This window comes from Balaenoptera physalus (genome assembly GCF_965194825.1).
Source record: "Balaenoptera physalus genome assembly, chromosome: 16".
Classification (NCBI taxonomy): Eukaryota; Metazoa; Chordata; class Mammalia; order Artiodactyla; family Balaenopteridae; genus Balaenoptera; species Balaenoptera physalus.
The window spans coordinates 81,517,412-81,532,412 of record NC_138898.1 but is presented as its reverse complement, the minus strand read 5'-3'; the positions used below and the strand labels follow the sequence as shown (position 1 = coordinate 81,532,412).

Below are 15,001 nucleotides of genomic sequence, written 5' to 3'. Positions count from 1 at the left end.
TCCAAATGTGGCCTCTCATGTCTTGGGCTTCCTCATAGCATGGTGACCTCAGGCTGGTCAGTGGTGGCTCAGAGATCCAAGAACGAGTGTTTCAGCAAACAAGATGAGAGCTACCTGACACAGCACTGAAATGACACAGTGTCACCTCCACTGTACTCTATAGGTCAAAGCAGTCACAGTCTTGCCCAGATTCCATAGGAGAGTATGGAAGAACTTGTGGCCATGTTTTAAAATTGCCACTCCTCTCTTCTTGGGCATCTCTCTCTTGCCCTGTCTCTTCATGCCAAGGTTTTGACTCTTCTCTGAACCCTTTCTTCTTGACATATCTGTACATGCATCTCCTGCATTCTTCCTCAGACATAATTCTGTTTTTTTTATTTCCAAAAGCTATGGGTAAATGGTCCCCAGGTTTGTACGACTTGGGCTGGCCTCAAGTTGATCTATGCTAAGTTTATTTATACTAAGTCCTGTGCATGCATTATCTTATTGGATCCTTATTAAAACTCCCTGATGAAGGTATAATTATTTCCTCATTTAAAAAGTGAGGAAACAGAAGCTTGACGAGATTAAGTAATTTGTCCAAGGTTCCACAACTAAGTAAGTGGTAGAACCTCAATTTAAACCCTCAGTCTTAATCGCCAGGCTATACACTTCTCTCACCAGCGCTGTTCAGTGAATACTTCCAGCTCTCCATACCTAGGTGTGCAGAATAGGATTATATTTTCTGCCATCCCTGCAACATAGTTGGTTGGGGCCATGTAACCAGTACTGGTCAGTGAATGGCAAGCAGAGGTAATTAATGTCATTTCTGGGGCAAGCATTTCACAGCTGGTGCAAGACCCCACTCTGGAGCTTTCTTGTTCCTCAAGCACTGAGACTGGCATTATTGGAGACGGTGGCCGCTCAAATAATGAGCCCCCGGGTGACTACAATGAGCAGAGCCCCCTTCCATCCCACTGGGGACATGTAGCATGAGTAAGAAAACTTTGTGGTTTTAAGCCACCGAGTATTGAGCTATTACACAGTATTACCTGGATTATATTATCTAACTGACTATATCATCTCTTTGAACTTCAGTGCCCATGACTATGAAATGGGATAATAATTACTACCTAAAGGGACTATGAGAGCTATTGGAAATAGTATATGTGTATAAAACATCTTGTTCAGGTTTTAAGCCAAAATGGGGCATCATAATGTAGGATGTTCTCACTATTACAGATAAGGAGAGTACAGGGCACTGAGTGGATGGGAACTAGGTGAGCTCAGCCCTACTCATGTGGACAGCCCAAAGGCTCACCCCACCCACTGGAGACCCCCCCCCATTAGCACCCTCTCTGGCACTTGTCGGATGCCAGCAGGGTGGCTCCTGGCTGAAGGACATAAGAGAGAAGGCGGAGAATGGGGAGAAGCAGAATTATTATGACTTATTATGAGTGTGATGTTTGCCAGGATCAAAAATGGTGATAGTGGATAAGATTTAAGCCAGTAGGTAAAATAGAACCAACAGAGAATAGAACCAACTGCTTCTCTGCTATTCTCCCCTAATTTTGGTCACAAGAATAACTTTATGGAACTGAGGTTCCCAAAATAGATTTCTTTCATAACCAAGTAACAACCAGGTAGGAAAATCATGTTTTAAATGCCGAGCTTCATTTCCTTCTAGATGAGGAATTTCAAAAGCATCCCCTAGTAGGAACCAAGGAAGTGCCTCTTATTCAAATGGATGCCAGTCTATGATTGTCCAATTATTCACTGCATTCTGCCTTTGATGGCCCAGATGTTCTCAATTTCTTGTAATAAATTCTTTCGTCTGAAAAGTCATTCTACTCAGAAATGCAAAATCCTCTCCAGTTCGCCAGCTTTTTTTTTTTTTTTTTTTTTGAGCTGGTATAATTGGCCTTCAATTTGCTTATTGTTTTGCAATAGAAAGCCCAAGTTTAATTTCATTTCTGTAAACCTGTAGACAAGAGCTGAACATCCCACCATTTAAGTCATTCTCATTACAATCCACTTTGGCTCTGCCCACCCCCATCTCCATCATCAGGATGAGATTACAGGAAAAACTTTTTTTTTTTTCCTCCTTATTTTTCTGCTTAAAAAATGAAAGAATTGTTTCCCATTGCAAAATATTTAAATTTGAGTCAATCACAATATCTCTTCTGTCCCCTTCTATTCTTGAAGAAAGCAAATGTACTTATTAGCATATGTAATGATTAATCAGTTGATTAACATCTTTAGTCACCAATCTAATCATACCAGCCAATATTTATTGAGCTCCTTACGTGATCCCATAAACCATGTAAAGCCCTGTGGGAGATACAGACATGTATTCGGTAAGTTGCTAATCCACGGGTCTATTTGTGGAGGTTGGGCATATACATCATAAAAATATAACAAATTATCCATAATAGATCAATTCGCTCACTCAAAAGAATTACTTTAACAAACATTGAGTAAATACTTTACCATGGTTAAATAGTAGAAGATCAATTTTTTTACCTGTCTTTACATTTCCATTTTTTGTGGCATTAATAAAGCCCCCTTTCTTTTTTCTCTAAATGGTTTTGTATTCAATTCCATGTCCTGCATTAAACAAATTTCACTTCACAGGGTTGAGGAAACTAAGTTGTCTGATATGTCTCTGACATGTGTTCTAGACTATAGCACAGAGAAACAATGTCCCTTAGTGGTTGTAGCACCGGGCCTGGAATCAGACAAGCTGGGTTCACATCTGTAGTTATGCGCTTCGGGTGTGGCCTCAGTCAAGTCAGTTATTCCTAATACCCCAGTTTCCCTATCTGTGATGATTAATCTTATGCGTCAACTCGACTGGGCCACAGGGTGCCCAGATTAAACATTATGCTGGGTGTGTTGATGAGGAGGTTTCTGAATGAAATTAACCTTTGAACCAGCAGACTGAGTAAAGCAGATTCCCTCTTCAATCTCCAGCGTGTGTGGGCCTCATCCAGTCAGGCAGGCGCCTGAAGAGAACACAAGGCAGAGGAAGAAAGAATTCACTCTTCTCTGTCTGACTGTCTTCAAGCTGAGACACTAGTCTTCTGCTTTCAGACTCAGACTGAAACTATACAATCAGCTCTCCTGGGTATCCAAGCTTGCCAAATGTAGATCTTGGGATTTCTCAGCCTTTTCTTTTTTTTTTTTTTTTTTTAATTAATTAATTATTTATTTATTTATTTTTGGCTGTGTTGGGTCTTCGTTTCTGTGCGAGAGCTTTCTCTAGTTGTGGCGAGCGGGGGCCACTCTTCATCGCGGTGCGCGGGCCTCTCACTGTCGCGGCCTCTCTTGTTGCGGAGCACAAGCTCCAGATGCGCGGGCTCAGTAGTTGTGGCTCACGGGCCCAGTTGCTCCGCGGCATATGGGATCTTCCCAGACCAGGGCTCGAACCCGTGTCCCCTGCATTGGCAGACAGATTCTCAACCACTGCGCCACCAGGGAAGCCCTCGCAGCCTCTTCTGAGCCAATTCCTTATATATATAAGGTTCGGTTTCTCTGGAGAACCCCAACAGATACACTATGTATAAATTTAGCATAATAAGACATAAATCATTAAATGGTATAATATAGAGAGGATACTTAGAACAGTGTCTAGCACAAGTTAATGCCTCTGTAAATATTCACTGCTATTCATCTCTAAGCTATGGTGCATAGAGCTTTCTGACCATTTATATCCAAAGATTGTCTCTCCACTGACAATGCCCTCATCTTGGACTGCACCGTCCAAAGACAGAACTGATGCTTCTTTGAAGCACTTAGATGATGTATTCATTTTTGCCTTTTGTTATCTCACTTGAAATCATATTGTCTCCACTCAGCGGAAAATGATTCTGTTGGGTCACACACAGATTCAGAGAAACTAGAAATAATCAGAAATTACTTATACCAGCGAAATGTCGGGTGAGTCTGCATGGGCCATTCTTCCAAGAACATTTTTGGTAATTCTGTAGATGAAAGAGGATTGTGAAGGTTTTGTGAGCCTTTCTTTATTCTTCCTCTTCTTCTTCCAGATGAGAAGAGCTCTCAACAGACCTTTGTCGAAGAATAAATTTCCAAGGCTACCAATTTGGATCTCAAAAGCCCAGATTCAAAGAAACTCTCAGTTCATCACAGGCACTGCTACCTACAATAAATGTCTGAATAGCTATCAGTTAAGGTACACACAGAGTGGATGGGAAACGGATAGTTACATTATAGATTGCTCTGTGAATTGAAGAGGTCTTTGTCTGAGGACAATAGTAATATGAGCAAATATTCAGGTTTTCAGTTATGGGCCAGCCAGAGGATCAAGCAAGAAATCAAATTAAATCTAATTGACTCAGCTATACCAGTACCGTTAGTACAGAAAGCAAGCACCACCAGACATCCTTCCCCAGGTCTCCTGGCTCAACTCTGGGAAATGGGGCTGGATTATACCCAATCTAACACTTCCAGGTATCTTTCTGGTTAAGTACACTGAGGTTTTATTCTTTCTAATTGAATTGGGTCGATTCACAGCCACGAAACGGTTCCCCTGTGCCTTTCGCCAAATGAGAATCTTCTTAAAACTCTAGATATGTTTCAATAGGAAATCTTCTCTATTAGTTATTGAATGTTACTAAACTTAAGCTCTGTTAGCAGGATGGCCGGGAAAATAATCACCTCTCATCCATAATTGTGCTGTCAATCAATTTCAACAATTTAACAGTCAGGTTTGGCTTTACCCACAGCGGCTGTTGGCTGCATTTCGCTCAATAAGAAAAAATCTCTCTGTATCTATGTATCTTTTTGCTCCGAGCTGCTCTATCCTCATATGTCTTATTTCAGTGGAAGGCATCCACATTCACCTCATCCATCATCTTTGCACCTCCCTCTTGAAACCTCAGCCAATCAATCACAAATCCTGATAATTCCATCACCCACATAGCTTTCCTATTCACCCCTTCCTCTGCTTCACTTGGCCATTTCTCCTATTTAAGTAAGAACTGTCATGGGTGGGTAGCTCCAGCCAAAAGGCATCCTGGAGTTCCAAGTGGAGAGGAGAGAATGAGTAGAGAGGGTGATGGGGTGGTAGCTTTGGAAACTGATTTAAGGGAGAAGAATGAAACTTGCCAGAGATGGGCTAGCAGGTTAAGTCACGAAATGTCACAGATGTAAGATAAATAAATCCTAACCCCAGTGTTTATCTGAATGGTCTGATTCAAGGGGACTGGGTCAAAAAAAGAAGGCATGATCCTGGACAGTAGTCATATCAACATTAAGTATACGTCAAAAGAATACCTTTGAAGTCTCCGTTCTGGTTCAAGTAAGGTTAAATCTGCAAAGCAGTGTCAATCAGTTTTAAAGCAAACAAAAGAGCTAGAGGTCAACTCAGATCTAACAGCCTCCTACCCATGACCACACCATTTAAAATAGTTTATACACATATAAGCCCCTGGTAAAGCGCTCAGCAGCCACTGTTCCCCAAGGGAGAAACAATCAACAAATGTATGAATGATCTTTCTGCTTTCATTTCTAAATTGATTCAATCAAGGCCTCGGTTTGGACAATTATTGATTATGTGTAACTGGAATTGTATTTAAATTTCTCATCTCACTTTTATTCTCAGAAATGCATTCTACTACCCCTCTCAAGTACTGATAACTATAATCAAGCTATCAAAATAAAATAATTACAATAACGATAATAACAATAGACTTGTATCACACTTTATAGCTTATGAAATGCATTCCAAGATGCTTTCACATTTATTATCTCACACATCAAGGGGCATTTTCCCACATTAACAGAGATTTGTCTTGAAAGTAAAAAGGATTAAAAAAAGTGAATGCTCATTTGTGAATTAGCACTTTATGGTCTTTGTGGCAAGCCCTGTCTGTGCTCATCCTATAACCTCTCAGATTTCATTGCCATTCCTGTGTATGCCAGTCTAAGAGCTAGCATCTCTATCTTTGCTGGCTGGCCTTGGGCTTGCAAAATCCACATGTGTAAGGTGGGATGGAAGTGACTGGGAGTTAACATCTTCCCAGAATGTTCACATCCCTTAATCAACGTCTGAAGGGTGTGGGCGTATAAATACCCCCACTCCTTTACCCCTTGGCTTGGGTAATTCTAAAGTATGTGTTGTATAGCATTTCCTGAAGCCTTCCTGAAGGCTTCAGCTTAGTTGCCAATGGCGGTAGCTGGGGTTTGGGCTGGATTCCGCCCCCCTCTTTTGTTACTTCCCCATTACCCAGCCATGTATGTTCAACCCTCCTCTCAGAAACTGCTTCTTGATTGAACCCTATTTAGACAGTGTCAAAATAACCATAAATTTTCTGAATCAATGGACAGCATGTGACATACAAAAGATAAAAACTCATGCTAAACTGAACAATCTGAATATCCATCTGGACATCCATATTATTCCTTTTTTTTTTTTTTACTTTTTTAAATCTATTTTTAAAAAATTTTATTGGAGTATAGTTGATTTACAATGTTGTGTTAGTTTCAGGTGTACAACAAAGTGAATCAGTTATTCATATACATATATCCACTCTTTTTTAGATTCTTTTCCCATATAGGTCATTACAGAGTATTGAGAAGAGTTCCCTGTGCTATACAGTAGGTCCTTATTAGTTATCCATTTTATATATAGTAGTGTGTATATGTCAATCCCAATCTCCCAATTTATCCTTCCCCCTCCTTTCCCCCATGGTAACCATAAGTTTGTTTTCTACATCTGTAACTCTATTTCTGTTTTGTAAATAAGTTCATTTGTACCATTTTTTCAGATTCCATATATAAGCGATATCATATGATATTTTTCTTTCTCTGTCTGACTTACTTCACTCAGTATGACAATCTCTAGGTCCATCCATGTTGCTGCAAATGACATTATTTCATTCTTTTTTATGGCTGACTAATATTCCATTATATGTATGTACCACATCTTCTTTATCCACTTCTCTGTTGATGGACATTAAGTTTGCTTCCATGGACATCCATCTTATTCTTTAAAAGAAAAAAATCTCTCACCTGATAAGGTTGTGGCTGCTATTATCACAAATTTGTCAACATAGCTTAAGAACAGAGCCTTGAAAGGACACTATGCTGGACTCTAAGAATAAAAATGAAGTCATTGACCTTGACCTCCCAGAGTTCACAGTCTGGAGATTAGAGACAGACACCAAAACAAAGCGTCGACACACAGTGGACCAGTGACCATGAGCTGAGGGTATGCAGAAGAAGAAGAGAGACTGACTACTCACCAATGGTCTCTTTAAGGTATAACCAGACTCTGAAACACAGGAAAACAGCAGAGCCAAGGAAATAGCCGCCTCTGACTGCACCACAACTGAATCAGGTGGTTTACTCTCTGTAGACTGAATTCACCAGCGGAGGAATGGGTGTCAGTAAGACATCATCTCACAATCTAAAACAAAAGGACAAAACCAGAAGTACTGACCTTAGCAAATCCTCAGCAATCTCAGCATTTGTCACAAAGTTTGTTTGTCCTATCAGAAAAATTGATGTCTTGCAACCAGTTCTTGTACAAACTGTCTCCGAAGACAGAGCGGAAATAGATCAAGTTACAATCATGTTCTGGTTGAAGAAAACAAACACTTTCCACAACGATGCATCAGAGAACAAAGAGCAGGGTGTTTCCAGCAATCTCTGTATCTCTGCTTCACAGAATGAGAGCTGAAATATTCACTTACGTGTAAAATCAGCTTTCCCCACCCCTTCTTTCCAGTTTCAAACATGAGCAAGATAATTTTAGGACAAAAAAAAACATACAGCATTTCTTTATACAGTTGATAAGAAACAGATGCAAACTTGTTTCTCTAAGAAACTATACGGAACAAATATATTAAAAGTTTCCAAAAGGATTATGATACCTTTGATGGTAGACTCAACACTGATTACTAATAGGTTTGTCCAAGATCAGTCAGCCACAAAGAATGAGGGCAGAAATTTAAATAGCAGGCTGCTATTTACTTAAGAGAGCTATCTTCTTGCTTTCCAGACAGCCATATTTTGCAAGCCTCCTCTTATGCAGTGTGATTTCTTTTAGTCCTCAGAGAGTTCTTATTACAGACAGATAGACAGCAAGACCTCAAAGAAGGAACAGCTGCAAGATCTTTCCAGGCAGCCAGAGCCTTAGTGAGCCACAGAGAATTTCCTTGGACCTGATAGAATGATGCCCATGTACCCAGGTGTGACACAGGACAGGCAGAGAGAGAAGGAGGCCCCTAAGGGTTCTAACACAGCTGTGCATCTCTCTCCCCAAATCAGCCCCGAAGAAGTTTCACACACTCCATGTCTCCAGTTCCTCTCCTCCAGTTCTCTCTCTATGCATACTCCAATCAGGCTTTCCCCTCTCTTATTCTGCAGAAACTGCTCTTTTCAAAAGCACTGACAACCTCCATTGCTAAATCCAATGGTCTATCCTAGTTCTACATGGTACTTCATGAGTCAACAGCATTTATCACATTCACCTCCTCCTCCTCAATTCACCTTCTTCACTTGGCTTCCAAGACCCCAGACTCTCAAGGTTTCCTCACACATTGCCTTTCAATTTCCCCTGTTGGGTTCTTCTTCTCCCCAAACTCTTAAGATTAGAGTGCCCCAGATCTTAATCCTCCGTCTCTTCTCTCTACACTTTTTCTCCACCTCAGAGCATCAAACACCATTTATATACCAACAATTCCCAAATCCATGCCTCTAGCCTAAACTTCCCTCCAGAACTCCATATTTGTACATACAACTGTTAAACATTTCTAGTGGGACATATTCATACCTTTATTCTGGACATCTGATTCTTCTGCCTCAACCACCCTACCTGTAATCTTCTCCATTTTCGTTGATAAAAACCTTGAAGACACATTTGAGTTTTCTCCCATCCCACTGCAAATCCACCTGCAAATAGATTTCTCCCAACCCAGCTGCAAATCCCATTGGATCTACCCCTTCATTATGCCCAGAATCTGACCCTTTTTCACCACCCGGTCTGAGCCATCATCGTCTCTGCATTGTAACTACTCTTCCTGTTTCCACCCTTGCTCCTTCATTTTATTTCCCAAACCGATCTAGGATTGTCCTTTTAATTTTTATTTTTTAAAATTTTTATTGGAGTATAGTTAATTTACAATGCTGTGTTAGTTTCAGGTGTACAGCAAAGTGAATCAGTTATACATATATCCACTCTTTTGTAGATTCTTTTCCCATGTAGGTCATTACAGAGTATTGAGTAGAGCTCCCTGTGCTATACAGTAGGTCCTTATTAGTTATCTATTTTATATATAGTAGTGTGCATACGTCAATCCCAATAGGATTGTCCTTTTTAAATGGATGTCATAGCATGTGCAGACTTGGGTTCAAACTCTCCAATGGCTTCCATTTCATCAGAAGAGAAGCCAAAGTCCCTCCAGTGTCTGCTTGATCTGAGGCACCACTATCTCTTTGCTCTTTCTCCCATTACTCTACCATCCCTAACTCCAATCTGCATACACAGGCCTCCTTTCTCTTTCTTGAACATACCTGACATGTTCCTGCCTGAAAGCCATTAAACTTGCCTTTGTCTGGCCTTTGTCTATCTAGAATTCTCTTCCCCTTGATGTCTGTTTGGCTCATTACCTTCCCCCACCCCACCTCCTTCAAGCCTTTGCTCAAATGTTACCTTTTCAATGAGGCCTATGTTGACCACCCTAATTAGAAATGCAACACAATAGCCAGTTCCCTCAAATAGCTCTCTCCCTGTACCGTATTTTCTCTATCTCCTCTGGTATGTTGTACAATGTTATTTATGATGTTTATTGCTATTGTCTTTCTCCCCCTGATAACATACAAGTTCCACAAGGACAGGTATTTTGCTTTTTCCATTCACAGATCTATCTAATGCCAATGTCTACAAGAGTGGCCAGTACATGCCAGGAACTCAACAGATATTAGCTGATTTAATTACACGAATAAATGAAAAGAGTGGGAAACAAAGAAACCAAGGGAATGAGGTGGAGGTGAAGGGCAGACAGTGGTCGAGAGTGGCCTCTATTCCTGCCCTTCCCTGAATCCTTATCCTGTAAATAAACCTCTTTTTCTTATGAGAATTTGAGTGAACCCCATTTCCTACCAGCAAAACATCCATAACGAGAAGAATCATCTAATTTCTCCCCTGCTTGGGGGTCCACAGACCCTGCTTATGACTTATTAGATCGAGTTCAAAGACAGCATCCAGATTCAAGGTTCTGTCCATGTGGGTCAATCTCTCAGCTATCTAAATCCTATTCAACCTTCAAGGGCTATATCTTTTAAGAAAATTTTCTTAGAGACCAATAGAACATTCACTTGCTCCACCAGACATGCTGAAATTTGATTATATCAAATTTATCACATGGTGTATTTGTGTTCCTCCTTAATTGTGAAATTGTGTCTCTCTACAATAAACACGTAAGCAACTTGAGAGGATGCACACTAACGATAGCTGATATTTATTGAAACCTTATTAGGTGTTGTGTACTGTTCTAAACTCTTACATGTATTACATCATTAATCACCACAACAGCATCATAAGGAGAGATGTACTATTATCTTTATTTACTGATGAAGATACTGAGGCACAGAGACTTTTACTACCTTGTCCATTATTATAAAGCTAGTTAACAGATGAGCTAGGATTTATACTTAGTGCAGTCAAGCCCCATATCTCACATTCATAACCACTAGCGTATTTCAGAACTTTCCCATTGATGTCTTATAGTACATTCAGAGGTGGTATCCAAAATATGTCCCTCTTCCTAGAAGCGTGGTCCACAGACCAGCAGCTTCAGCATCACAAGAAACTTGATAAAAATGCAGAATCTGCTCTCCACCCACCCCCACCTACCCCAATCAGAACTTGCAGGTTAACAAGATTCTAAATGATTAGTATGCACATCAAAGTTCAGAGACACTGAAAGATTTAACTTAAACTGTATTAGTAATAATCATGCAGAAGGAGGGAGGTAAGGAGGTGTCTCAGGGAAGAGCTGGAAAGTCAGAGTGGGGGTGGAATAGCTTAACCTAGGGTTCCTAAGAAGGTGGGCTGAACAGAGGCGGGTCTGATAATGGATCCTCGTATCTCAGCAGGCACTGGGTTTGATGAGCGACACACAACACCTGTTGCTTGCCACAATTCTGAGCTGCCAAGGAGTTTCTCTATATCTTGGACAACTACGTTGCGGCCAGCACTATGGTAAACCCCAACCCACTATAAACAAGGGGTCCATAAACATGCTAGTGTAGTTTGGAATCCAAATACCTAAGCACTCAGGTGCACAGGCAAAGGAAGAGGAGTTAGAGTTGAAGAGGCTGAGAGATCAGCAGGTGTTCCTGGCAGAGTGGCTCCAGGGGGCCCTGAGTCTCTGCCTTCACACATACTGGATGCTTTTGCAGCTAACATGCCCTTTTAGTGCCATCCAGGCTAGCTGCAGGGTGAGTGCGCTAACAATGCACGTGTTTTCTTCTAATTAGAGCATCATCATTATTTTGAAATACTTGATATGAAAACATTCTGTTGGATTTGAAACCCATTTGCATTATCACAAGAAATTTCGACATTACATTTGTCAGTGCAAAAAAAAAAAAAAAAAAGAGAAGCTGTTAGCTCCTTTAAATACACTTCTAACTATTGTAAATTTTGAATAGTTGTAAAAACGGTTTTAAATTTTTTATCACCTACCAGTATGAATACATTTTCTTGCCAATGGTAACTATCAAAAATTTGAAAAGATCATCATTAAAAGGTCATTATCAGGAATTGAGTATAGCCTTGTCAAGCACAAACCTGATGTAAAAAAAAATGTTAATTGAAGATAATGGCTGATTAACATAATTAATCAGATCCAACCAGACCACCCCACCTGCAGATAATAACTATGAACTGTGGATATCATACAAAACAAATAGCCACCTGAAGGCACTGAAGAGTATACAGGAACAAGTGTATTCCATTGGAGAGTCCATGCCCACAGGAGAGTTGTATGGAGTTATTTGTTATTTTCAAAACTTTTAGCCTGAGATCAAACATGGTTAGCATGGAGCATGAGGGAGTGGGGGTACCAATGGAAAAACCACAGCTTTCAGTGGTCCAGGGAAACCACTGAATCTGGGTCAACAGTAGCCACCAGAGAGAGAGACAATATACCAGAGAGAAATCCCACAATTCTGTCTTCCCATAACTGTGGCTAACTCATAAACCATGCATGCAGGGAAAAGAAACAAAGCAACTCAACTAAATACTACAGATCTGAACTGAGATCAGAATTAACAACCAAGACACAGAGATTACAACTCAAGTCCAACCAAGATAATTGCACAACAAAACAAAACAAACACTCACTAGAGAAAAAGAATCCAAAATCTCCAAACTGAATATTCAGAATTTCTAGGATATAATTAAAAATTATCTGAAATACAAAGAAACAAGAAAATGGAACACACAGGGGAAAAAAATGACCTATAGTCAACCCCAACATAACCCAGGTATTAGAATTAGCAAAATGAATTTTAAAACAGCTATTATAACTATCCTCAGTGAAGTAAAAGAAAACATGATGGTGATGAACAAAAAGACAGGAAGTGACCATAGGCAAATAAAAATAATAAAAAAGAACCAGATGGAAAGTCTATAAATTAAAAGTACAAAGTCTGAAATTTTAAAGTCACTAGATAGATTTACCAGCATGCCAATGACACAAGAAAGAGTATGTGAACTTGAAGAAAGTTTAATCAAAATTATCCAATGTGAAGAGCAAAGAGAAAAAAGACTGAAAAAAAAAAAAAACGAGCAGAGCTTCAGGAACCTATTAAGTAATGGAAACCAGTCTAACATATGTGTAACTGGAGTCCCCAAAGGAGAGCAGACAACAAGTGGGGTAGAAAAAAATTTTGAAGAAATGGTCAATATTCCAAATTTGATGAAGGACATACAGCTTCTTATGGAGAGCTGCAGATTAAATTGCAACTCCAGTTTACCAAAAAAAAAAAAAAAAAAAAAAATATATATATATATATATATATATATATATATATATATATATCTTCCAGCATAATGATGTATGTAAAAGAAGGCACACTGCTCTCCAAATCCCTATACTCTGTTTTTCTTCTCAGAGGCACAGCATAAAATTTCCATTTCAATGACAGTGTCACTAATTAGTTAATGCAAGTAGAACACATTGCTTTTATTGGGAAGCAAGCAGTGAGCAGTCCCTGGACACCACAGAAAACACAAGCCTCATGGGTGCAGTAACACAGCTGACTGCACTGTGGATACAGAACACACGCCACTCGCCAGTGGCAGACAAGTAGAAGACAGTGGAATTTAATGTCTGTCACTTGCACAGTGTGTTTGTAAATAGAGGCATGATGAGGATCAAGGAGGCAAACTCAGAAAGAAGAGAGGGAGAGGGTGCTGTAGGAAGGAAGAGAAAAGGGGAGCATTTGTGGAGAAGTCTTTTGCTTTTTATCTCAGAAAGACCAGAAATTCTCTTTGGCAGATGGATATATCTTAGATGAATAAAAATGAGAAAATAAATTACCTCATATATTACTTAAATGTACTGTGCTTACTAGATAAAAATTTTCAAGATGTGATTTACAGAGCAAAAGTAACAAAACAGTATTCTTGATGGCATACAAGATAGGGGACCACTGGTGCAGATTCTCTGTGCTCACTTTTAATGCTGGGACAATACATCAGAAAACTCACATTTTCAGAAAGGTTTCTGGTAGTCTTGTCTTGCCTCTTTATGGTCCCATTCTTCTTGTTCATCCCTGACTTACTTCCAAGTGCCCAATATGTCCAGGTCATCTCCAATGGTCAAGGGAACCCCTTGCAGTACGCCCACCTGATTGTTCCCCATTCTATATACATTTTTCTCTTCAATACTTATCATTCCAGGATGCCATATCCTTAGAGCTCTGCCAGTTATTCTCATAAGCACAATGAAGATATCAGGAGAATGCAATAAAATTCAACCAATCTCTCAGATCAGATGTCTTTACTAAACAGTTCTTATTCAAAATATGCCATGAACTATGGGAAACCTGAAAATAAAATAAAGGCATCATCTCACGAAGAAGGGTCTTGGTAAATGCTGAAGAGATGAGAACTATTGTTAAAACTGAGCAGTGACTCTACTGCAGAATAATGAGGGGTCCCACAGCACCATGAAAGAAGATACCCATTTGGCTGAGGCTGAAACTGAGACTCTTAGAGATTAAGCAACTGGGGCAAGATTAGACAGAATAAATAAGGAGGATTAGGATTCAGTTTCAAATTACTAATTTTAAAGCGTGTGTTTTTCCACTACATGTCCTCTCTTACAAAAGGTGAGTTTTAGCTGCTGGAAACTCAAATACCTGAACAAATGGCTTGTTTGTGAACTGATAGGCATGGGTATGGATTCAAATTGTTGATGGAAGCCGTGATCTTTCTTGCCAGATATTTTCTCCAAAATGTGTTTGTTTACATTTGGATCCAGGAGCGTGACCGCCATCATTTTGGCATTTAACCCTTCCTAATTAATAATAATAGCACAACAATGCCTTACATGTGAATATCTTTTCAATACTTTCAAAGTATATTGTGAACATCACTTGAAACACCTAATATTCTTTTAAGTCAGGAAGGGAAAATATGATCATGCCCATGTTGCAGATAAATCAGCTAGTGCCCCTGGCACACAGTGAACTCAAGAGACAGAATTTAAAGCAGGTTTTCCATCTGGTGGTGCAGAGCTTTTAAAGCTAAACCACATGCTCCTTGAGGAAAAGAAATGTTTAATGAAAACATACTATTAAATAAAATAGTAGAATGACTCTGTGAGAACTGAAATAGGACACTGAAATGGTGTCATTTATTCCAACTCAGCTTTCACACAATTCCTCTGCATCTTCAAAATAATAGTTCACACACATATTAAACAAACAAAAAGATGATCAAACTTGGGTAAAAATAATATATGTGTAATCTAAAAGAAGA

General features: G+C 39.6%; 2 long non-coding RNA genes across 2 annotated transcripts in view; one reads left to right on the top strand and one right to left on the bottom strand.

Moving 5' to 3' along the window:
- LOC309646288 overlaps positions 1-8,205 on the bottom strand; it is a 229,779-nt gene extending 221,574 nt beyond the window's left edge. The window contains exon 1 of the long non-coding RNA XR_014255251.1: positions 7,248-8,205. This is a non-coding gene — a long non-coding RNA (uncharacterized lncRNA). The remainder of the gene's footprint in view (positions 1-7,247) is intronic.
- Positions 1-15,001, top strand: part of LOC309646304 — a 313,846-nt gene that overhangs the window by 207,292 nt on the left and 91,553 nt on the right. The gene's annotated exons all lie outside the window — the stretch shown is intronic.